Source organism: Drosophila novamexicana, unplaced genomic scaffold (assembly GCF_003285875.2).
Source record: "Drosophila novamexicana strain 15010-1031.04,08,12 unplaced genomic scaffold, DnovRS2.1 tig00002129-arrow-arrow-pilon, whole genome shotgun sequence".
Classification (NCBI taxonomy): Eukaryota; Metazoa; Arthropoda; class Insecta; order Diptera; family Drosophilidae; genus Drosophila; species Drosophila novamexicana.
Genome location: NW_020824944.1, coordinates 66,926 through 91,655, shown reverse-complemented (window position 1 = coordinate 91,655; position 24,730 = coordinate 66,926). Strand labels below are relative to the sequence as shown.

At 36.4% G+C, this 24,730-nt stretch overlaps 1 long non-coding RNA gene across 1 annotated transcript in view; it reads right to left on the bottom strand.

The window, feature by feature from the left end:
- LOC115768948 overlaps positions 1 to 12,251 on the bottom strand; it is a 56,052-nt gene extending 43,801 nt beyond the window's left edge. The window contains exon 1 of the long non-coding RNA XR_004018641.1: positions 12,024 to 12,251. This is a non-coding gene — a long non-coding RNA (uncharacterized LOC115768948). The remainder of the gene's footprint in view (positions 1 to 12,023) is intronic.
- Between the last annotated feature and the right edge of the window lie 12,479 nt (positions 12,252 to 24,730).

Below are 24,730 nucleotides of genomic sequence, written 5' to 3'. Positions count from 1 at the left end.
ACAGCTGATTCGCAGCATAAGATCACCGCGAGCTTTTGAGCTTTAAGAAAATAAGCTTTATCATAACCATAGCTGACTTGCATAATAAGTTTTCATTCATACTTCAGTTCTAATCCTAGATTCAAATAAATTGGAAGCCTTCAGCCTCCATCCATACAAACACACACAAATCGTCTCAACGACGGCGAAAAGTAACAAAATTGATCTTGGTAGAAAATAGCAGACGCCGCCGTCGAGACTACGCCGTATCACTTGCAAAAAAAAAATGTACATATGTATGATACATATGTATCTACAATACATGTATATACTCATGTGTATTATCTATGTAAATATATCATACATACGTATATTTGTACTTCCCCTGTAAATAACAAAGCAGGTGCTCCAAAACCAAACTACTTAAGAAGCTCACGATGGCTCTTGTCCAGCACTGTCGCGTACATTTGTAGAGCTCTTCACTTGAAATGCCACGAGTCGGCTTCAGCAAGAGTTAGAAAAAAAATTGAGAGAGCGAGCGCATGCTAATTCTCTCTTAAATTTTTTTGGGCTCTCCAGCTTTTCAAGATTTTAAATCTTGAATTAACTTTTGTTATTTCTTAAAATAACTGTTTTGTACTTGACTCAAGAATATTAGTACTTATTCTAAGACCTTTCCGAGCTTATCTGAAATTAAGTACGAATTATACTTAAACCAAGAATTTTTAGCTCGATTAAGGTTCAAAGACAAACCACCCACACAAAAGCACATAACATAAACACCGAAGTGCGTTCGACAGAGTGACAGTGGATACTATAGGTCCGCTACCAAAATCTAAAAATGGTAACGAATATGCAATCACATTTATATGCTACTTAACAAAATATCTTGTAGCTATTCCAGTACCAAACAAATCCGCTAATACTTCAATATTTCAACCGTTTATACTAAAGTTCGGTCCACTGGGCAATAAAACACTTTCTTCCATACATTTATGGCAAACATTTCACAGTAAAAACAGATCACAGACCGTTAGCTTACTTATTCTCTATGTTAACCCAAGCTAAAAACACGAATGAGATAAGAATTAGAAGAATATGAATCTTAAGGGTAAGGATAATCACATGATTATCGTTATCATGAATCGTTATCAAGAATAACCATTCAAGAACTCAAAGATTTACAAGTTAAAGACCTGAAAGTCACTACCAGGCACCAAAGTAAACAGAAAAACTCCTGCGCAGGAGAAGATCAATTAAATTTTCCTAAGCACACTCTTGACAATGCTTCTAAGCCAAACGTATATGAGACATTTGTAATGATGAAGCACGAAAAGTAGTGGCCTTGCTGATATTAAATAATATATAATTCTTTAAAATTGGAAAAAAAAAGTTATAGTAAGAATTGATGTTAGCGATCTGTACACCAATGGAACATATGACTTAGGTTAGTTTTTCTAAAGGTTTGAAAAAGAAGCCGGTACACATGAGATCAGCAAACTAAAGCTGACACCGGGCGAAAAGATATTTGAATTAATTTCAATTGAATCTTTTAAAGATATGGGCAACGAAATATTAATATCATAACGAGTAGCGCTACTCAAGCCGGTGACCATAATAGAAAATGAAAAAGATCAAGAGCGATACTGCTTACATATCATGACGACCCCATACAAGGAGATCATACTGGCATTTCCAGAACGCTACACAGAGAGAATAAATCAAGAATAAAACCGGTCATAAAAGTAAGGTAAGACCGGTAATATTCGATTCAAGTATGAAATTCTTATCTCAAGTATAAATTTTTAAGTAAAAAAAATTCTTGACATTGATTGGTATGTTTTTCAGCCTTATTGCGCTTAATTCAAGGTCGGAATGGTATTAAATCAAGTTTTATTGATTATTAATATAAGACCAATATGTTCTGAATACAATCCCAGTTTGAGCTTAAAATAAGCTTGTATACTTCTCGATTCAAGAGCTCACGAACTTAAACCATACTAAATTTATGACCCAAAATACTTGAATTAATCACATATTGGTCTTTAATATAGATCAATTTAGTCTTAAAACAAGATTTTCAAGTATACCTTAAACTTGGTAGAAGCCTTAATCAGTCATGAGCCAAGAACTCCCATACTAAAATTAAAACTAAAGTTTTTTTTTTATTATATTCTTGCAGAGGTTATTTTAATTTGGTCGTGAAAGGTGTAACGCATAGAAGGAAACTTCTCCGACCCCACAAAGTGTATATATTCTTGATCATCATCAACAGCCGAGTCGATATAGCCATGTCCGTCTGTCGGTCTGGCGGGTTGACCGTCTTACCGTCTGTACATCTGTCTGTTTCCATGCGAAGTAGTCTCTCAGTCTTAAAGCTATCATAATGAAACTATGCAGAAGTCCCTTTTTCTGTAGCACGCAGCATATGTCAAAACCAGCTGGATCTCACCACTATATCATATAGCTGCTATAGGAACGATCAGACGAAAACTAAGTTGTATGAAAAAACATTTTGTTTTTCAAGATATCTTGACCAAACTCGGCATTTATTAGTTTTAGTATACTCCTCATATATAGGCAAAATCCTATTAAGATCGGGCCACTATATCAAAAAGCTGCCATAGGAACGATCGGTTGAAAATTAAGTTGTACGAAAAACCATTTTGTTTTTCAAGATATCTTGAGCAAGTTCGGCATTTATTAGTTTTACTATACTCCTCACATCGGACCACTATATCATATAGCTGCCATAGGAAAGATCGGTCAAAAATTATATTGTTGTATAAAATAACATTTTATTTTTTAAGATATCTTGACCAAACTCGGCATATATTAGTTTTACTATACTCCTCATATGCATGCAAAATCATATGAAGATCGGACCACTTCATCATATAGCTGCCATTGGAACGATCGGTCGAAAACTAACTTTTTGTATGAAAAAACCTAGCTTACAGGCATTTACCTTGTTACATTTAAAACCATAGTAACCCTAAACAATGTTACCTACACCAATGTAAAAGAAAAAATTCTTAATTATGTAAAACACAATAAATTCACAAACTAATTAGTTAGTGAATATCAATTTACTAATTATACTGAACGTCAATTAGAAAATACTAATATACTATCAAAAATTGTTATAAAATTAGAAAGTAATCATTCAAAAATAACCTTTTTATTATCCATAATAATTTTTATTTTTATTATGGTAAAGCTTCTTAAACGCTGCCCTTTAATAAATATAAATCCCCCTTAAAATACTAAAATTGAAATCGTCAAGTTATCAAAAGTACCATATCACTCAAACCACAGAAACAGAGCTTGACATATTAAACCAATTAAACGAACAAATTGAAACTTTAAAAAGAAATCATTAAGAATCGGGAACGATTCTTTTTAAGAAAGGAAGGAGTTATCACCCAGCCCGCAAGGCAATTCTTATTGCAATCATAAACAACATTTCAGTATAAGTCGCCATCCCAATTACTTAGCCCTTTCAGACTTATTAGACCCGTTTCAATCACTACGTCCACTTAACGCATAGCTGCAGCTCTACTAACATAAATATGCAGATTCTCGACTCTAACATAAATATAACAGCGCAACCACTTAACATAAAGATTCATATTCTCATGCGCTCTCATGCGCAATTTATAACGTAAACCAAAGACCCAGTCTCTAGAACGCAATTGCTAACGTAAACATGACTCAAAGCGTCTAACTTACGCAAGCCACCCCCGTTAGCTTTTAAACTTTAAGAAAAGAAGATTTAGCATAAACACAGTTGATTCGCAGCATAAGATCACCGCGAGCTTTTGAGCTTTAAGAGAATAAGCTTTATCATTACCATAGCTGACTTGCAGCATACGTTCTCAATTGTACTTCAGTTCGAATCTTGGATTCAAATAAATCGGAAGCGTTCAGCCTCCATCCATACAAACACACACAAATCGTCTCAACGACGGCGAATCGTAACAAAATTAATCTTGGTAGAAAATAGCAGACGCCGCCGTCGAGATTACGCCGTGTCACTTGCAAAAAAAAATGTACATATGTATGATACATATGTATCTACATACATGTATATACTCATGTGTATTATCTATGTAAATATATCATACATACGTATATTTGTACTTACTTACCCTGTAAATAAGAAAGCAGCTGCTCCAAAACCAAACTACTTAAGAAGCTCACGATGCCTCCTGTCCAGCACTGTCGCATTCTTTTCCGCGTACATTTGTACGTTTACACTGGTAGAACTCTTCACTTGAAATGCCACGAGTCGGCTTCAGCAAGAGTTAGAAAAAAATTGAGAGAGCGAGCGCATGCCAATTCTCTCTCAAATTTTTTTGGGCTCTCCAGGTTTTCAAGATTTTCATATCTCGAATTAATTTTTGTTATTTCTTAAAATAACTGTTTTGTACTTGACTCAAGAATATTAGTACTTATTCTAAGACCTTTCCGAGCTTATCTGAAATTAAGTACGAATTATACTTAAGCCAAGAATTTTTAGCTCGATTCGGGCTCAAAACGTACCGAATTTGTTGGTGTAAAATCAAGTACGAAAATTCTTGTCAGTAGCCTGCCGTTTTTCTTTCTGTGTAGCTATAATAACAAGACACTATTACTGGCAAAATATGACACGTCATATATCCAAGAACATACGTAGATGTTTTAAATGCAAAAAGTCAAAAACCAACCACCCACACAAAAGCACCCGAACATAACAGAAACACCTATAAGTGCGTTCGACAGAGTGACAGTGGATACTATACTATACGCTACCAAAATCTAAAAATGGTAACGAATATGCAATCACATTTATATGCTACTTAACAAAATATCTTGTAGCTATTCCAGTACCAAATAAATCCGCTAATACTTCAATATTTTAATCTTGTATACTGAAGTTCGGTCCACTGGGCAATAAAACACTTTCTTCCATACATTTATGGCAAACATTTCACAGTATAAACAGATCACAGACCGTTAGCTTACTTATTCTCTATGTTAACCCAAGCTAAAAACACGAATGAGATAAGAATTAGAAGAATATGAATCTTAAGGGTAAGGATAATCACATGATTATCGTTATCAAGAATAACCATTCAAGAACTCAAAGACTTACAAGTTAAAGACCTGAAAGTCACCAGGCACTAAAGTAAACAGAAAAACTCCTGCGCAGGAAAAGATCAAGTAAATTTTCCTAAGCACAATGCTTCTAAGCCCAACGTATATGAAGTCATTTGTAATGATGAAGCACGAAAAGTAGTGGCCTTGCTGATATTAAATAATATATAATTCTTTAAAATTGGAAAAAAAGTTATAGTAAGTATTAATGTTAGCGATCTGTACACCAATGGAACATATGACTTTGGTTAGTTTTTCCAAAGGCTTGAAAAAGAAGCCGGTACACATGAGATCAGCATACTAAAGCTGACACGGCGAAAAGATATTTGAATTAATTTCAATTGAATTTTTTAAAATCATAACGAAAAGCGCTACTCAAGCCGGTGACCATAATAGAAAATGAAAAAGATCAAGAAGCGTTACTGTTTACATATCATGACGACCCCATACAAGGAGATCATACTGGCATTTTCAGAACACTACACAGAGAGAAAAAATCAAGAATTTCGTACTTTAATCAATTCAACCCGGTCATAAAAGTAAGGTAAGACCGGTAATATTCGATTCAAGTATGAAATTCTTATCTCAAGTATTAATTTTTAAGTAAGAAAATTCTTGAATCAAGCATTGATTAGTATTTTTTTTCAGCCTTATTGCGCTTAATTCAAGGTCGGAATGGTATTAAATCAAGTTTTATTGATTATTATTATAAGACCAATATGTTCTGAATACAATCGCAGTTTGAGCTTAAAATAAGCTTGTATACTTCTTGATTCAAGAGCTCACGAACTTAAACCATACTAAATTTATGACCCAAAATACTTGCATTAATCACATTTTGGTCTTTAATAAAGATCAATTTAGTCTTAAAACAAGATTTTCTGATCATTTTTCAAGTATACCTTAAACTTGGTAGAAGATTAATTTATTCTTGGAACAAGCCCTAATCAGTCATGAACCAAGAACTCCCATACTAAAATTAAAACTAAAGTTTTTTTTTTTTTATTATATCCTTGCAGAGGTTATTTTAATTTGGTCGTGAAAGGTGTAACGCATAGAAGGAGACTTCTCCGACCCCACAAAGTGTATATATTCTTGATCATCATCAACAGCCGAGTCGATATAGCCATGTCCGTCTGTCGATCTTACCGTCTGTACGTCTGTCTGTTTCTATGCGAACTAGTCTCTCAGTCTTAAAGCTATCTTAATGAAACTATACAGAAGTCCCTTTTTCTGTAGCACGCAGCTCATATATCAAAACCAGCTAGATCGACAACTATTTCATATAGCTGCTGCTATAGGAACGATCAGTCGAAAATTAAGTTGTATGAATAAACATTTTGTTTTTCAAGATATCTTGACCAAACTCGTCATTTATTAGTTTTACTATACTCCTCATATATAGGCAAAATCCTATTAAAATCGGAACACTATATCATATAGCTGCCATAGGAACGATTGGTCGAAAATTAACTTATTGTATGAGAAAACATTTTGTTTATCAAGATATCTTGACCAAACTCGGCATTTATTAGTTTTACTATGCTGCCCATATATATGCAAAATTCTACCAACATCGGACCACTATATAATAAATCTGCCATAAGAGCGATCGGTCGAAATCCAGGTTTTTGATTAAAAACCTTTTTGGTTATCAATTTGTCTTGACCAAACTCGGAATTTACTATTTTCCCGGTACTTGACCAAACTCAGCATTTATTAGTTTTACTATACTCCCCATATATATGTAAAATCCTATTAAGATTTGACCACTATATCAAATAGCTGCCATAGGAAAGATCGGTCAAAAATTAAGTTGTAAAACAATAAATATTTGTTTTCAGATATCTTGACAAACAATTATTAGTTTTACTATACTCCCCATATATATGTAAAATCCTATTAAGATTGGACCACTATATCAAATAGCTGCCATAGGAACGATCGGTCGAAAATTAAATTGTTGTATGCAAAAAATTGTTTTTCAAGAAATCTTGACTAACCTCGGCATTTATTATTTTTACTATGCTGCTCATATATATGTAAAATTCTACCAACATCGGACAACTATATAATATATCTGCCATAAGAGCGATCGGTCGAAATCCAAGTTTTTGATTAAAAACCTTTTTTGGTTATCAAGTTGTCTTGACCAAACTCGGAATTTACTATTTTCCCGGTACTTGCCCAAACTCGGCATTTATTAGTTTTACTATACTGCTCATATATACGCAAAATCCTATTAAGATCGGACCACTATATCAGATAGCTGCGATAGGAACGATCGGTCAAAGATTAAGTTGTTGTATGGAAAAAAATGTTGTTTTTCAAGATATCTTGACCAAACTCGGCATTTATTAGTTTTACTAAACTCCTCATATGCATGCAAAATCATATTAAGATCGGACCACTTCATCATACAGCTGCCATAGGAACGATCGGTCGAAAACTAACTTTTTGTATGAAAAAACCTAGCTTACAGGCATTTACCTTGTTACATTTAAAACCATAGTAACCCTAAACAATGTTACCTACACCAATGTAAAAGAAAAAATTCTTAATTATGTAAAACACAATAAATTCACAAACTAATTAGTTAGTGAATATCAATTTACTAATAATACTGAACGTCAATTAGAAAATACTAATATACTATCAAAAATTGTTATAAAATTAGAAAGTAATCATTCAAAAATAACCTTTTTATTATCCATAATAATTTTTATTTTTATTATGGTAAAGCTTCTTAAACGCTGCCCTTTAATAAATATAAATCCCCCTTAAAATACTAAAATTGAAATCGTCAAGTTATCAAAAGTACCATAACACTCAAACTACAGAAACAGAGCTTGACATATTAAACCAATTAAACGAACAAATTGAAACTTTAAAAAGAAATCATTAAGAATCGGGGTCGATTCTTTTTAAGAAAGGAAGGAGTTATCACCCAGCCCGCAAGGCAATTCTTATTGCAATCATAAACAACATTTCAGTATAAGTCGCCATCCCAATTACTTAGTCCTTTCAGACTTATTAGACCCGTTTCAATCACTACGTCCACTTAACGCATAGCTGCAGCTCTACTAACATAAATATGCAGATTCTCGGCTCTAACATAAATATAACAGCGCAACCACTTAACATAAAGATTCATATTCTCATGCGCTCTCATGCGCAATTTATAACGTAAACCAAAGACCCAGTCTCTAGAACGCAATTGCTAACGTAAACATGACTCAAAGCGTCTAACTTACGCAAGCCACCCCCGTTAGCTTTTAAACTTTAAGAAAAGAAGATTTAGCATAAACACAGTTGATTCGCAGCATAAGATCACCGCGAGCTTTTGAGCTTTAAGAGAATAAGCTTTATCATTACCATAGCTGACTTGCAGCATACGTTCTCAATTGTACTTCAGTTCGAATCTTGGATTCAAATAAATCGGAAGCGTTCAGCCTCCATCCATACAAACACACACAAATCGTCTCAACGACGGCGAATCGTAACAAAATTAATCTTGGTAGAAAATAGCAGACGCCGCCGTCGAGATAACGCCGTGTCACTTGCAAAAAAAAAATGTACATATGTATGATACATATGTATCTACATACATGTATATACTCATGTGTATTATCTATGTAAATATATCATACATACGTATATTTGTACTTACTTACCCTGTAAATAAGAAAGCAGCTGCTCCAAAACCAAACTACTTAAGAAGCTCACGATGCCTCCTGTCCAGCACTGTCGCATTCTTTTCCGCGTACATTTGTACGTTTACACTGGTAGAACTCTTCACTTGAAATGCCACGAGTCGGCTTCAGCAAGAGTTAGAAAAAAATTGAGAGAGCGAGCGCATGCCAATTCTCTCTCAAATTTTTTTGGGCTCTCCAGGTTTTCAAGATTTTCATATCTCGAATTAATTTTTGTTATTTCTTAAAATAACTGTTTTGTACTTGACTCAAGAATATTAGTACTTATTCTAAGACCTTTCCGAGCTTATCTGAAATTAAGTACGAATTATACTTAAGCCAAGAATTTTTAGCTCGATTCGGGCTCAAAACGTACCGAATTTGTTGGTGTAAAATCAAGTACGAAAATTCTTGTCAGTAGCCTGCCGTTTTTCTTTCTGTGTAGCTATAATAACAAGACACTATTACTGGCAAAATATGACACGTCATATATCCAAGAACATACGTAGATGTTTTAAATGCAAAAAGTCAAAAACCAACCACCCACACAAAAGCACCCGAACATAACAGAAACACCTATAAGTGCGTTCGACAGAGTGACAGTGGATACTATAGGTCCGCTACCAAAATCTAAAAATGGTAACGAATATGCAATCACATTTATATGCTACTTAACAAAATATCTTGTAGCTATTCCAGTACCAAATAAATCCGCTAATACTTCAATATTTTAATCTTGTATACTGAAGTTCGGTCCACTGGGCAATAAAACACTTTCTTCCATACATTTCTGGCAAACATTTCACAGTATAAACAGATCACAGACCGTTAGCTTACTTATTCTCTATGTTAACCCAAGCTAAAAACACGAATGAGATAAGAATTAGAAGAATATGAATCTTAAGGGTAAGGATAATCACATGATTATCGTTATCATGAGTCGTTATCAAGAATAACCATTCAAGAACTCAAAGACTTACAAGTTAAAGACCTGAAAGTCACCAGGCACCAAAGTAATCAGAAAAACTCCTGCGCAGGAAAAGATCAAGTAAATTTTCCTAAGCACAATGCTTCTAAGCCCAACGTATATGAAGTCATTTGTAATGATGAAGCACGAAAAGTAGTGGCCTTGCTGATATTAAATAATATATAATTCTTTAAAATTGGAAAAAAAAAGTTATAGTAAGTATTAATGTTAGCGATCTGTACACCAATGGAACATATGACTTTGGTTAGTTTTTCCAAAGGCTTGAAAAAGAAGCCGGTACACATGAGATCAGCATACTAAAGCTGACACGGCGAAAAGATATTTGAATTAATTTCAATTGAATTTTTTAAAATCATAACGAAAAGCGCTACTCAAGCCGGTGACCATAATAGAAAATGAAAAAGATCAAGAAGCGTTACTGTTTACATATCATGACGACCCCATACAAGGAGATCATACTGGCATTTTCAGAACGCTAAACAGAGAGAAAATATCAAGAATTTCGTACTTGAATCAAGACAACCCGTTCATAACAGTAAGGTAAGACCGGTAATATTCGATTCAAATATGAAATTCTTATTTCAAGTATTAATTTTTAAGTAAGAAAATTCTTGAATCAAGCATTGATTAGTATTTTTTTCAGCCTTATTGCGCTGAATTTAAGGAAGAAATGGTATTGAATCAATTTTTATTGATGATTAATATAAGACCAATATGTTCTGAACACATTGCAGTTTGAGCTTGAAATAAGCTTGAATATTTCTTGATTCAAGAGCTCACGAACTTAAACCATACTAAAGTTATGACAAAAATCATAATTAAAGACCAAAATGTGAATTATTCAAGTATTTTGCTAGAATTTATTACATTTTGGTCTTTAATTCAGATTCATTTAGTTTTAAAATAAGATTTTCTTTATTAATATACATAGAAGGAGACATCTTCGAATCCATAAGGTATATATATTCTTGATCAGCATCAACAACCGAGTCGATATAGCCATGTCCGTCTAACCTTCCGTCCGTGTGTCTGTTTCTATGCAAAATAGTCTCAGTTTTAAGGCTTAATCTTAATCTTAATCAAACTTTGCAGAAGTCCCTTTTGCTGTAGCAGCCAGCACATATGTCAAACCAGCTGGATCGGACCACTATATCATATATAGCTGCCATCAATCGGTCAAAAATTACGTTGTAAATAAAAATGTTGTTTTTTAAGATATCTTGACCAAATTCAACACTTATTAGTTCTACTATACTCCTAATATATAGGCAAAATCCTATAAGGATCGGACGACTATATCATATAGCTGCTATGGGAACGATTGGTCGAAAATTAAGTTTTTGTATGAAAAAACACATTGTTTATCAATATATCATGACCAAACTCTGCATTTACTAGTTTTACTATGCTCATCATATAAATGCAAAATCCTAATAAGATCGGTACACTATATCATAGGAACGATCGGTCGAAAATTAAGTTTTTGTATGAAAAAACATTTTGTTTTTCAAGATATCTTGGCCAACCTCGGCATTAATTATTTTTACTATACTACTCATATATATGCAAAATCCTATCAAGATCGGACTACTATATCATATATCTGCCAGAGGAACGATCAGTCGAAATCTAGGCTTTTGATTAAAAACCTGTTTGGTTTATCAATATATCTTGACCAAACTCGGCATTAACTATTTTCCCTGTGCTTCTTAGGTTCTATAAGCATTATGAAAAGGTTGGGTCTGCAAGGGTATTAGATCTTCGGCGTGCCGAAGATATCATTTCTTTCTCGTTTTATATTGTTCTTGAATTGCACACACAGTGATGACAACCATGCTCTGTTTAGGTTCTATCTTTAATCTGAATTCTTATTCGATACATGGAAAGAGCTTAAGCTAAATCCAAATTGTTCATTTTCTATGTACTCTGTATATATGTTTATACAGAAGGCATTAACATAAGAAATATATATAGCGAACCAGCATGGAATGCAGAAGGCATAATAATTACACACAGCATACGTCCGGTCACTTGGCATTAAACCACCTGACCATTAAAATCTTCCCGTTTTTTGGACAATAATTAAATCATTTCGGTAGAGGTAAACATCTACTCTTTGGAGGATGTCAAGGGGGTGTGTTCTTTTGACCCGTATATCGTCCAATAGGTTGGTGGCGAGATTGTTTGGGTTGTTGCCCTGGCGATGTAGCGATCACTTAACTTACCTCCTTTAACCAAGCAATATTTAGCTGGCAGATAAAATTCGAAAAAGCTGAATCATGCTGAGGTTGCTCCTGCTGGCGGGACCCCAAAGATGGACGCCTTTAGACCATTTGCTAACAGCATCAATTTTGACTGCCTCCCGATCAGCCAGGATATCGGCTGTGTACAACACTCGCTATCGATGGTCCCATAAATTTTTCAAGCTGTAAATTATTTATATTGAATCAAATTCCAAAGTAGGACACAACATGTCTTAATCAACTTTATAAATCAAACTTTAAGGAAATGAAGTGACGTCAACATCAAAAATGGCTTTTTAAACTTCAGGAGGTTGATGACAACATAAATGGGTAAAGACAAGTTAGCGTGCTTTCTAAGTGGGCAGGAAGCAACACAAAGTATAAACATGTGGAAGAATCAAACATTAATCTGGCTAGCACAAAGCATTGCATTCTTGAATTAAGCATTGTTTGGTATGTTTTTATACCCTGAACCCATTAAAAATGATTGTAAGGGTATATTGTATGTCTGTTGTCTGTTTCTATGCGAACTAGTCTTATCAGTATTAAAGCTATCTTAATGAAACGATCGGTCGAAATTTAAATTATTGTATGAAAAAACATTTTGTTTATCAAGATATCTTGACCAAACTCGGCATTTCTTAGTTTTACTATACTCCCCATGTATATGTAAAATCCTATTAAGATTGGACCACTATATCAAATAGCTGCCATAGGAACGATCGGTCGAAAATTAAGTTGTTGTATGAAAAAAATTGTTTTTCAGGAAATCTTGACTATCCTCGACATTTATTAGTTTTACTATGCTGCTCATATATATGCAAAGTTCTATTAAGATCGGACCACTAGCTGTCATAGGAACGACCGGTCGAAAATTATGTTGTATGGACAAATTTTTAGTTTTCACGATATATTGCTTAAACTCGGCATTTATTAGTGTAACTTTGCTCCTTTTATATATTCAAAATTCTGCCATATATATATCTGCCATAAGAGCAATCGGTCGAAATCCAGGTTTTTGATTAAAAACCTTTTTATACCCTGAACCCATTAAAAATGGGTATAAGGGTATATTGTATTTGTGCGAAAGCCAAATGTATGTAACAGGCAGAAGGAAGCATCTCCGACCCCATAAAGTATATATATTGTTGATCAGCATCAATAGTCATGACGATCTAGTCATGTCCGTCTGTCTGTCCGTCCGTCCGTCCGTCCGTATGTATGAACGCAAGGATCTCAGAACCTATAAGAGCTAGAGAAATTTTAGATGTAGATGCTCCTAGCTCCCGCGCAGATCGAGTTTGTTTCCGATAATCGATAACTTACTCCGTTTCCAAGCAATCGATAAAAATCTATTTCGATATCCTGTTTTTTGAAATAAAGCTTCTATAATAGAATATATTTATGCATTTGATGTTGGAAGAAGAGGGTTCAGGGTATCCCCTAGTCGGGAGCTCCTCACTAGAATCTCTTACTTGTTCAGACTTATTGCGCTGAATTTAAGGACGGAATAGTATTGAATCAAGTTGTATTGATTGTTAATATAACAACTCATATGTTCTGAATACAATCGAAATTTGAGATAAAAATAAGCTTCTATAGAGCTCCCGAACTTAAGCCATACTAAATTTATGACCCAAGATACTTGAATTAATCACATTTTGGTCTTTAATTAAGATCAAGATTTTCTGATCCTAATTCAAGTACACCTTAAAGTTGGTAGAAGATTAATTTATTCTTGGAGCAAGCCCCAATCAGTCCAAGAACTCCCATACTATAATTAAAACCAAAGTGTACTTTTTATACCCTTGCAGATGGTATTATAATTTTGTCGTGAAAGTAAAGTATATTTATTCTTGATCAGCATTAACAGCCGAGTCGATATAGGCATGTCCGTCTGTCCGTCCGTCGTCTGACCATCTGTCCGTATGTCTCTTTCTATGTGAACTAGTCCCTCAGCTTTAAAGCTATCTTAATGAAACTTTCTGTTGCACGCAGCACATATGTCAAAACCAGCTGGATCGGGCCACTAAATCATATAGCTGCCATAGGAACGATCGGTCGAAAATTAAATTGTATGAAGAAAAATGTTGTCTCTTAAGATATCTTGACCAAACTCGGCATTTATTAGTTTTACTATACTCCTCATATATAAGCAAAATCCTATTGTGATCGGACCACTATGTCAAATAGCTGCCATAGGAAATGTTGGGCTAACAAGCTTTTTTTATTATTATTATCTTATTAGTTGCTCGCTTTATGATTCCATTAGCTGACTTGAGAACTGCAACGCGTGTGATGTCTTCAGTTCCTTTGACCACTCTAGCTAGTGGCCATTTCAAAGGAGGTAAGTTCTCGTCTTTGATAAGAACGATGTCATTGAGAGCCACACCTGGCTTGGGAGTCCGCCATTCTGAACGCTGTTGCAGAAGATTTAAATATTCTTCTCGCCAGCGAGACTAAAAGACTTGGTGCATGTAGGACACTCGCTGCCAGCTGTCCAGACGATTAAAATTGAGCCGTGTCACATCTGGTTCTGTAAACGTGGCTTGTGGGCCACCAACCAAAAAATGAGCAGAGGTAAGAACATCAAGGTCTTCTGGATCTTCTGAAATAGGAAGCAGTGGTCTAGAATTAATGACTGCAGTTATGTGGCACACAAGGGTACGAAGCTCTTCGAATCCCAGAACAGTTGACCTCACAACCTGATAGAATTAATGTTTTGCAGTTTTTACCGCCGCCTCCCAAAGGTCACAAAACTGAGGGGTGCGCGGTGGAATGAAGCGCCAGTCAATTGTGTCCGCCAAGCAAAACTGACAGCTACTAAGGAAGAGATTTTTTAGATCCAACACAGCACAGTGGTGGCATTGTCTGACCAAATCTGACGTGGCTTCCCACGAGTGCATATAAAGCGCTTTAGAACATTGAGAAATGCACACGTAGATAGATCCTTGACCAACTCCAAATGAATGGCTTTCGTGGCGAAGCAAATAAATTTGTTGATGTAGCATTTTATAGGAGCTTTGTTTCGAGTGTCAGGCTTGTAGAAGAATGGTCCGCAAAAGTCTACACCATTTATATCAACGCTTGAGTTTCAACATATCGCTCCTTTGGAAGATTAGCCATTACGTGCTCCACCAAGCGTGGCTTGTTCCGGAAACATGTGATGCATTTGTTTACAATGCTCGAAACTGATTTGCGGCCACCAATCGGCCAATATTGCAGACGAATCCAGCATGGAGATTACGCTTATGAAAGTGAGTGACAATGGCGATGGTAACTGGATCTTGTCTATGCAGTATAATAGGATGACGGGCCTCATAAGGAAGGGTTGACTTTTCGAAGCGCCCACCAACTCGAAGAATACCAAATTCATCCTAAAAGGGCAATAATGATGAGAGTATACTGGAACGAGCGACCATGCCCTTTGATTGCACGTTCTTTCTCTATCCTCCCAAAAAGAGCCCTTTTGAACGTTACGTAAAAGTATAAAGGATCTAAAACGTGCAAAACGTGCGTCGGAGATCAAAAGTCCGGGGCGCCGAATACGATGGATAAACTTGTACACATAGGCAAATACTTGTTGAATAGCAGAAAAGGAATTCATATATTTGCACCTTAATATGGCATCATCTGCAGGATCTGTGATGAGAAACACTCTTTTGTGTAACTCCAGTATTGGTTTTTCAAGAAGACAAGTCGCAGGCCAGCACCATTGCGAACCAGTCTAAAATTCAGGACCACATGACCAAAGTTTTGACTTTATAAGCTTGTTAGGAGTGGCCCCTCTGGAGAGAATATCAGCTGGATTACTGGCTGTTGGAACATAATGCCACTGGAATCCCGCTGTGAGTTCCTGGATGGTGGTTATCCGATTTGCAACGAATACATTGAATTTCGACGATTCATCTCGGATCCATGATAGACATATTGATGAATCTGACCAATAATGGAATGCACCGGTAAATAAGTTCATTTCAGCTACTTCCTGCATCAATTGGGCTAACAAAAGTGCGCCACAAAGCTCGAGTTTTGGTACCGTAAGAGTTTTAAGTGGAGCCACTCGTGATTTAGAACAAAATAGGCGTGAACTCGAATGATGTCCGTTTGAAACCACAAAAATGCAAGCTCCGTACGCGGTAATGCTAGCGTCACAGAAACCGTGAACCTCTACATCGCACATTGTATTGCAAACCAACCGGCGAAAGGTGGATTGGACATTCCTAAAAGTTTGGCAAAGTTCCTCCCAGGCAGTATTTAGAGAAATTGGCAGACTCTCATCCCAATCCAAGTTTTCCTTCAAAAGAAGCTGCATTAAGATTTTGGCCATAACGATGCCCTTTGTTTGATTTAATACGTCGATCGCCTCTTGGACCAAGCCACCGCCAGATATAAGGTCATCTACATAGAAAGCGCGTCGAAGAATTTTCGCACCAATTGGAAATGAATGTTGCTCGGCGACAGCCAATTGCTGCATTGCTGTGTGTCCTTGCTGTGTCCAACTTGAAGACACTTATTTCAGAATCAGTAGAATTTCGCCACAAGATGCATTGTAGGTAGTTATCTGGGAACGTTTCTCTGACACAGCGATACATCTTGCCAATGTCTCCAGTAAGGGCAACAGGGAACGTGCGAAATCGCATCAAAATGTTAAACAGCTTCGGTTGTATGACGGGCCCAGCCATCAACACTTCATTCAGCGAACATCCAGTGCTGGTGATAGCTGAACCATCAAACACGACACGAAGTTTGGTGCTCGTGCTTTGTTCCTTCAGCACGCAATGATGAGGGAGAAAATATTTGCATAAACGTAACGAATCTAGAGGGACAAGAGTCATATGTCCGAGCTCCATATACTCTTGAATGAACGCGCAATACTTGGATTTAAGGTTGGGATGACGATGCAACTTTCTCTCAAGCGATATAAATCTGCGAAATGCCTGTTTCTTCAGCTAATTGATCCAGCGTAAATTTGATAGGGAGTCGCACGGATTATGCTACTGTTGGCAACCTTTGGAAATTCTTAACAAAATGCTTCTCGCAGTCAAGCTCTTCCTTTGTTGCTTTAGCAACAGGGTCTGGAAAACTTTCTACTTCCCAAAATCGTTTAATTAATTCATCGGTTCGGCCATCAGAATCAGTGCGGGCATCAGACGATACACGATTGGCGAAAAGATAGGTACCGCCTTGCTGGGAACCGCCATCCAAAGCGTTTCTTCTGCAATCCCGGTAGCAGTTTTATTTGCCGGACACACATTAGCTCGTAGAAATAGCCAGCTCCGATTTATAAGTCAACTCGCTGCGACTTGTAAAAGCAAAGATCAGCGAGGCGAATATTTCCAGGCACATTCCAATTAGGGCGATGCTTGGCAGGCGATCTGCTATAGCGGAAGCTACGCTGGCTGTGATGATTGCAGAGTTTGAGATTGTGGATTGACGGTCACAGTGCATCCATCAGTAGCGAAGAGGCGTTTCCCAGGGACTTTTCTTGAACTGAAGCTGCTGAGCTAATCGGGATGTAATTAAATGTAGCTGTGAGCCACCATCCAATACAGCACGACACGGAACTAGAGTCCCAGACCGATTTTGAGCTAGTACAAAAGCGGTGGCCAGGAACACAACATCGCTGCTGAGGTTGTGGACAACAAGAGGAGTAACAGAGTGATGAATCGAATGCAAAACGTCTAAATGCAGAAGTGTGTGGTGTTTGGAGCTACATGTGCGACAAGTTCCTGAATTGCATGTTCGTAAATGATGTCCCCTTTTAAGGCAGTTGAGGCATAAAGATAATCGATTTGCTTCCTTGAGACGCATCTCTAGAGATAAATTGCCAAATCTTGGGCATTGCTATATATTAAGCTCTTCACCTTCAAAATATGCAAATAGCAGCCATTGAGTTAGTAGCAACGAGTGATGTCCTACTGGGGTTAGTCTGTTTGTTCTTGCCCACCTGAGAGCTCGGCGTATAGGTTGCCATAGCATAATCCACAGTCTCTAGGGTTCTGCAGCATTGGTCCAAAAATGTGGCAATTTGTGACCATGATGGAATTAAATTTGCAAAGGCGGGATCCTCCAGCTTCGCTTCCCACTTCGCCTGCGTAGCAGGATCCAGTTTTTGTAGTAGCACCTGCACAAGGATGCAACCAGCAATTTGTTCCTTGCTACCCAAACTGGTGAGAGCACGAATATGGGCATTTAACTTATCCGACAATTCGCGCAGCATGCCAGCGGAGCCATTCTCTAGCTTCTTGAGCCACAGCAGTTCAACGATGTGTGCCTGAAATACTAATCGACGGTTATCAAATCGTTTTTGTAATAAATTTAATGCTGTGGAATAATTAGCCTCTGATATTTCCAATGACCGAATGGTATCCAGCGCAGAGTCCTTCAAGCAGAGCCGCAAATTCTGCATTTTTTCTATGTTTGTGAGTTCGGGATGATTTTTGATTAATGTTGTGAACATTGAAAAGAAATCTGACCACTCTGTATAACCTCCAGAAAACGTTGGCAATTTGATTGGCGGTAAGGTCGGTAACGCTCTGGACTAGTCATTGACGCAGCAGCTATAGAAAGGAGCAATGGCATTTACAGATGTGGAGCTGGACGGCAATGCTCTACTGCGCTTAGCAATTTTAAACCGCACCGAAGTCTCCAAAGTTACTGAAAGCTCGTCAAAAGTCTCGCGTAACTCACTGCCTATTTCGTCAAAGTCTAGTTCTTCCAATTTGTTTTGAGCGTCTTCGAATGCAGATTCCATTTTTTCAATCCGCTTGAGCAGCACCGACAATGCAATTTCATCATTATTGGCAAGGGGCGTTTGGTTGAGGCTAGATTGAAGCGCTTGCAACCGCTCATAGGAGGACGCCACCTTGCGCTTTAAAAATGACACCCTGTTTGCGGGCTGGGCCAGCGATTCAGCACTAGAACTTTCCATGGCAACCGAAGCAAACGAAAAAAGGTCAAAGAAAACCGAATTAAAACTGCACACGAAAGCTCCTTGACCGTTGACTTATTGTCAGCACTGTACTCTTAAGCGCACGCAACAGTTAGTCGAATAAAAGCACAAGTAAAATGCAGATAGAGAGAACCAACGCGTCTGTATTTAGGTGTATATATGCTTATGTACACAGACTCCTCTTTATTGCAATTTTTTACGACCGATCGTTCGCAGCTATATGATATAGTGGTCCGATCTTAATAGGATTTTGCGTATATATGAGCAGCATAGTAAAACTAATAAGATATCTTAAAAAACAAAATGTTTTTTCATACAAAAACTTAATTTTCGACGGTTCATTCCTATGGCAGCTATATGATATAAAGGTCCGTATATATGAGGAGCATAGTAAAACTAATAAATGCCGAGTTTGGTCAAGATATATTGAAAAACAAAATGTTTTTTCATACAAAAACTTAATTTTCATTAAGCTATCACTAAGATAGCTTTAACAAGTAAGAGGTTCTAGTCGGGAGCTTCCAACTAGGGGATACCCTGAACCCTCTTCTTCCAACATTAATTGCATATATATATTCTATTTTAGAAGCTATATGTGCAGTTTGGTGACTCTAGCTCTTATTACCAATATTGCCCAAAAAACAGGATATCGATAAAGATTTTGATCGATTGCTTGGAAACGGAGTAATTATCGATTATCGCAAACAAACTCGATCTGCGCGGGAACTAGGAGCACCTACATCTAAAATTTCTAGTCTCTAGCTCTTATTGGTTCTGAGATCCTTGCGTTCATACATACGGACGGACGGACGGACGGACGGACGGACGGACAGACAGACGGACATGGCTAGATCGTCCGTCCGTCCGTATGTATGAACGCAATGATCTCAGAACCTATAAGAGCTAGAGACTTGAAAGTAATGCGAACATATGTAAGTATGTGTGTGTCTACTTGCACAAATATACACATACACCGTCGCATCCATACAAACATACACAAATATTCTTGCAAGCGCACGAGTTACCAGTATCGTCAAAGCGATAAGGTGGTATACATATATATATATATATATATTGATTTGATGTAAAATTAAATAAGAATTTAATAAGCACTGCAACGTTTTCTTTGAATGTTCCAAACTGAACTAAATATCTATTTATTACTCGAGCTTCAATAAAGCTAAATGTATACAATGATTTTCTTAAAAGCTAGCAACATGTATCTGACAAATTGCCGTTGCGGCAGTCAAGTCTCTTGCACGATAACGTTTGTGTATGTGCGTTTTCACATATAAATGTCTGATGGACTTTAGGACATTTGTTTTCAAGGCCGTTTGGTTCGTACAAGATGTAGTTTGGTACTATTATGAATTTAGTGTGGTGTATTGGTAGGGGACAATGTGTGCTAATTTGTGTGTTAAATATGGGAATTTTTACATGGAATGTTATGTAAAAGTTATTTGTGTAGGTTTCTAATTTTAACATTATATATAAGTGTTCATCGGATTCTACTATATTTTGGGTGGAAATGAATTCGGATAATATTAATTTAGGTATTATATTCAATTTGGTTAGCAGAATACTCTCTGCTATATTGTCTATATGGTTATAATATATATCTATATTAAAATTTATTCTTGTAATATACTGAAGTAGATGTATTTCATTATGTTCTACATTTAATGCTTTGTATATATTATTTTTATAATTTTCAATGAAATTATTAATTATTCCCTGTTCTTGGTTTATGTGTTCGGTAATGTTTTAAAATCTTAGGATAGTTTCTTGATTACATTTTATTTGTTTGTTTGACATTTTCAGTAATTTGGTTTTCTTTTTCTTTTATGACATTGAATATATCAGCAATAGATTGGGCGTCTCCTGCGTCGATATTTTCTGTTACTACTTTTATTATACTACCAAGACCATTTATTAAACCTCTCTTTTCCCAATTTTTTGGGTAGTAATGCATTTATTTTGATTCTTAGCTGGTCTACTTTTATTTTAGACTGTGTAATACTTCTCCTGAACATTTAACTTGTCTGAGGTCATTTAATGCTGTTTCGAATTTTTCTGTGTTTTCTAACAAGTTTTGTGTGTTGATTTTGTGCGAAAGGTGTTTTTATGATATTATAACTCTTGCGTTCCCCAGGTTTATTATTTCGAGTCTGTCGTGCTCCACCAGCTGTTGTACTTTAATAATCTTTGCTGTCGCACAGCAGGATCTGTAAAATATGACTCTAATTACCATTTTTCCCTTTTTTTAAACCCTTGCAGAGGGTATTATAATTTTGTCGTGAAATGTGTAACGCATAGAAGGAGACATCTCCGACCCCATAAAATATATATATTTTTGATCAGCGTCAACAGCCGAGTCGATAGAGCCATGTCCGTCTGTCTGTTGCTATGCGAAGTAGTCTCTCAGTTTTAAAGCTATCTTAATAAAATTTTGCAGAAGTCTGTCTTTCTGTTGCACGCAGCACATATGTGAAATCCAGCTGGATCGGACCACTATATCATATAGCTGCCATAGGAAGGATCGTTCGAAAATTAAGCTTTTGTATGAAAAAACATTTTGTTTATAAAGATATTTTGACCAAACCCGGCATTTATTAGTTTTACTAAGCTCCCCATATATATGCAAAATCCTATTAAGATCGGACCACTATATCATATAGCTGCCATAGGAACGATAGGTCGAAAATTAAGTTGTTGTATGGACAAATTTTTGTTTATCACGATATATTGACCAATCTCGGCATTAATTGATTTTACTATACTCCTCATATAAATGGAAAATCATATAAATGGAAAATTATATCATATAGCTGCCATAGGAACGATCGGTCGAAAATTAAGTTTTTGTATGAAAAAACATTTTGTTTTGCAAGATATCTTGACTAAACTCGGCATTTATTAGTTTTACTTTACTTCTCATATATATATGCATAATCCTCTTAACATCGGACCACTATATCACATAGCTGCCAGAGGAACGATGGGTCGAAAATTAAGTTGTTGTATGAAAAACATTTTGTTTATCAAGATATCTTGACCAAATTCGGCATTAATTATTTTCCCTGTGCTTCTTAGATACGGGTAAAAAAGTATAAGCATTATGAAAAGGTTGGGTCTGCAAGGGTATTAGATCTTCGGCGTGCCGAAGATAGCCCTTCCTTCTCGTTTGGTCTTCCTTTGTTTAAAATTATTCTCTATATCTATATATATCAATATGGTTTTTCCGTTAATTGTGTAAATGGCTGTGTGTATTATCTGCGTAGGGCATGACGGGGTTTCTGTTTCAGAATATTCTAGTTTCTGTGGTTGCCCGTCGTACTTAAGTGTTTTGCATATATCGCAGTCATTAATAATATGCGAAGTCTTTAATAATGGGAAATTTATGGATCTTCTTAGGTAAGAAGCTACTGTCTCATCTATTCCGCTGTGGGTGTTATTGGCGTATTTCTAGTTCTTGTTCGTTTGGGTCGGTTATGCCTCTTAGTAGTGAGACACATCTAATGACCTTATATAACTGAGTCGGTAGTTGCTCAATAGTTTCAAAATTTCGTCAGGTGCAAAAATAGCGCATGTTTTGTGAGGTTTAAGAATCTCTTGAAAAATATTAGTCGTAGTATTTTTATCGTACTGTGTTTCTGATGAAGTTTTTCTGATTTTGTTTTTGTATACAGTCTGTATATTAAATTCGTTCATAGGTTTGTTGGAAATAGGAATCGTATTAATGTTATTCTTGTTTATGGGAAAAGCAACGTCGTTTATATTTACGTCGCCAGTGACGCGGCTATGGGCGGCGTCTACTACGTTTTGGTGTCCTTTCATGTATATTATCTCGTAGTCGTACTCGAGTAGCTTTAGTTTCCATCGAACCAATTTTGAATTTGGTTCCTCGAAGCTCATAAGCCCAGTCAATGGCCTATGATCCGTTACTATTTTGAATTTCTGTCCGTATAAGTAGGGGCGAAAATGTTTTGTAGCCCAGATAATGGCTAACATTTCCTTTTCTACAGTTGAATTGTTTACCTCTGTGTCCGATAAAGTTCTGCTAGCAAAAGACACCGGCTTGTCGTAGTTAAGATTGCCTTGAGACAAAACTGCCCCAATAGCGAAATTACTAGCGTCTCTAGTAGGCATAAAAGGTTTTTTGGAATCTGGATATTGAAGGGTCGGGTCGTTACATAGCAGAGTTTTACAAGTTTCAAGTGCTTAAGTATATTCCTCACCTATTTTTACTGTGGCTTTGCCTTTCAGTTGTTGTGTCAAGGGTTTAGTGATTGCTGCAAAATCTTTTATGAACTTTCTATAGTAACCGAGCAGTCCTAGGAAGGATTTGATTTGTTGTCTGGTTTTTGGCATAGGGAATGCTTTACATGCAATTAACTTGTTGGGGTTAGGTTTTATACCGGAATCGGTTACTACGTATCCTAGGTATTCGATTTCTTTTCTGAAAAATTCAAATTTTTTGGTTAAAGCTTTAAATTTGCTCTATTTAACCTGTCGAATGCAAACTTTAGGTCATGTCGTCAAGAACAACTATGGTCTGCTAAGATTTTGTCCATCACTCTTTGAAAGGTGGCTGGGCCGTTTGAAAGCCCGAAGGGCATTCTTACAAATTCAAAATGTCATATTGCCGAAAAGGCTGTTTTGCTAATATCTCGTGAATCCATCTCAACTTGCTGGTATCCACTTGCCAGATCTAAAGACGTAAAGTATTTGGCTCTACCTATCCTGTCAAGAACATTGTTGATGTTTGGAATGGGGTACTTATCTTTCACGGTCTTTTCGTTTAGATTTCAATGGTCGACCACTAGTACCCATTTCTTATTATTTAAAGCATCGGGTTTCTTTGAAACTAGGAAAATTGGGGAATGACTGTGTCTGATTATGTCTTGTTCTAAAAGTTTCGTGATTTGTCTCTGAATTTCTTGTCTTTGTATAAGGTTGTATCCGAATGCTTGTGTGTGCAATGGAATTTCGTCTGTAGTTTGCATTCTATGTTTAACCAAGTAAGAGAAGGTGAGGTTGTCCCTCTCGATGAAATAGTTTAAGGAATTTTTTGCAAAGGTCTTTTAGCGCTGTTAAATCTGCAGCGTTTAGATGGTCTGTCCGCAGTTGGGTAAGTATATTGATACCTTTCGTCTATTATTATTAATTTCGGGTAGGGAATTTATCTTAATGTAATCGTTCTCGATGTATTTATTGACTTGTAATTCTGAGTCGAGGCATCATTTCTGTTTGTCTTGTCAGTAATTGATAACTTCCATAAGACTGAAATTGTTTTTGGCTTGGTACAGTCCTCCAGATATGAGGACATCTACGGAAATCTTTGTGGTTTCGCACCAAATTGCGCCGTTAGCGATGCTGACGGGTAGTTTTACTATGTTCTTGGAAGATTCGTCCAAAATGTGAAGTTCTGAAGTTGTGTTTTTTTTTCTATGTGCATCTTAATGTTGAAATGTTGAGTCTAGTGTTAATTTGGAGATATCGACTACCGATTATAACTGTTGTAAATATCAATTCCAATTAATCCGTCAAAGTATGGGTGGAATTGAAATTATTGAATTGGATAAGTTGATAATGAGTATTATCTGAAAATTCCTTAAGCAAGGGGTTCTGAGATCATTGCGTTCATACATAAGGACGGACGGACGGACGGACGGACGGACATGGCTGCTAACCAAATTGATAATACCTAAATTCAGCCATGTCCGTCCGTCCG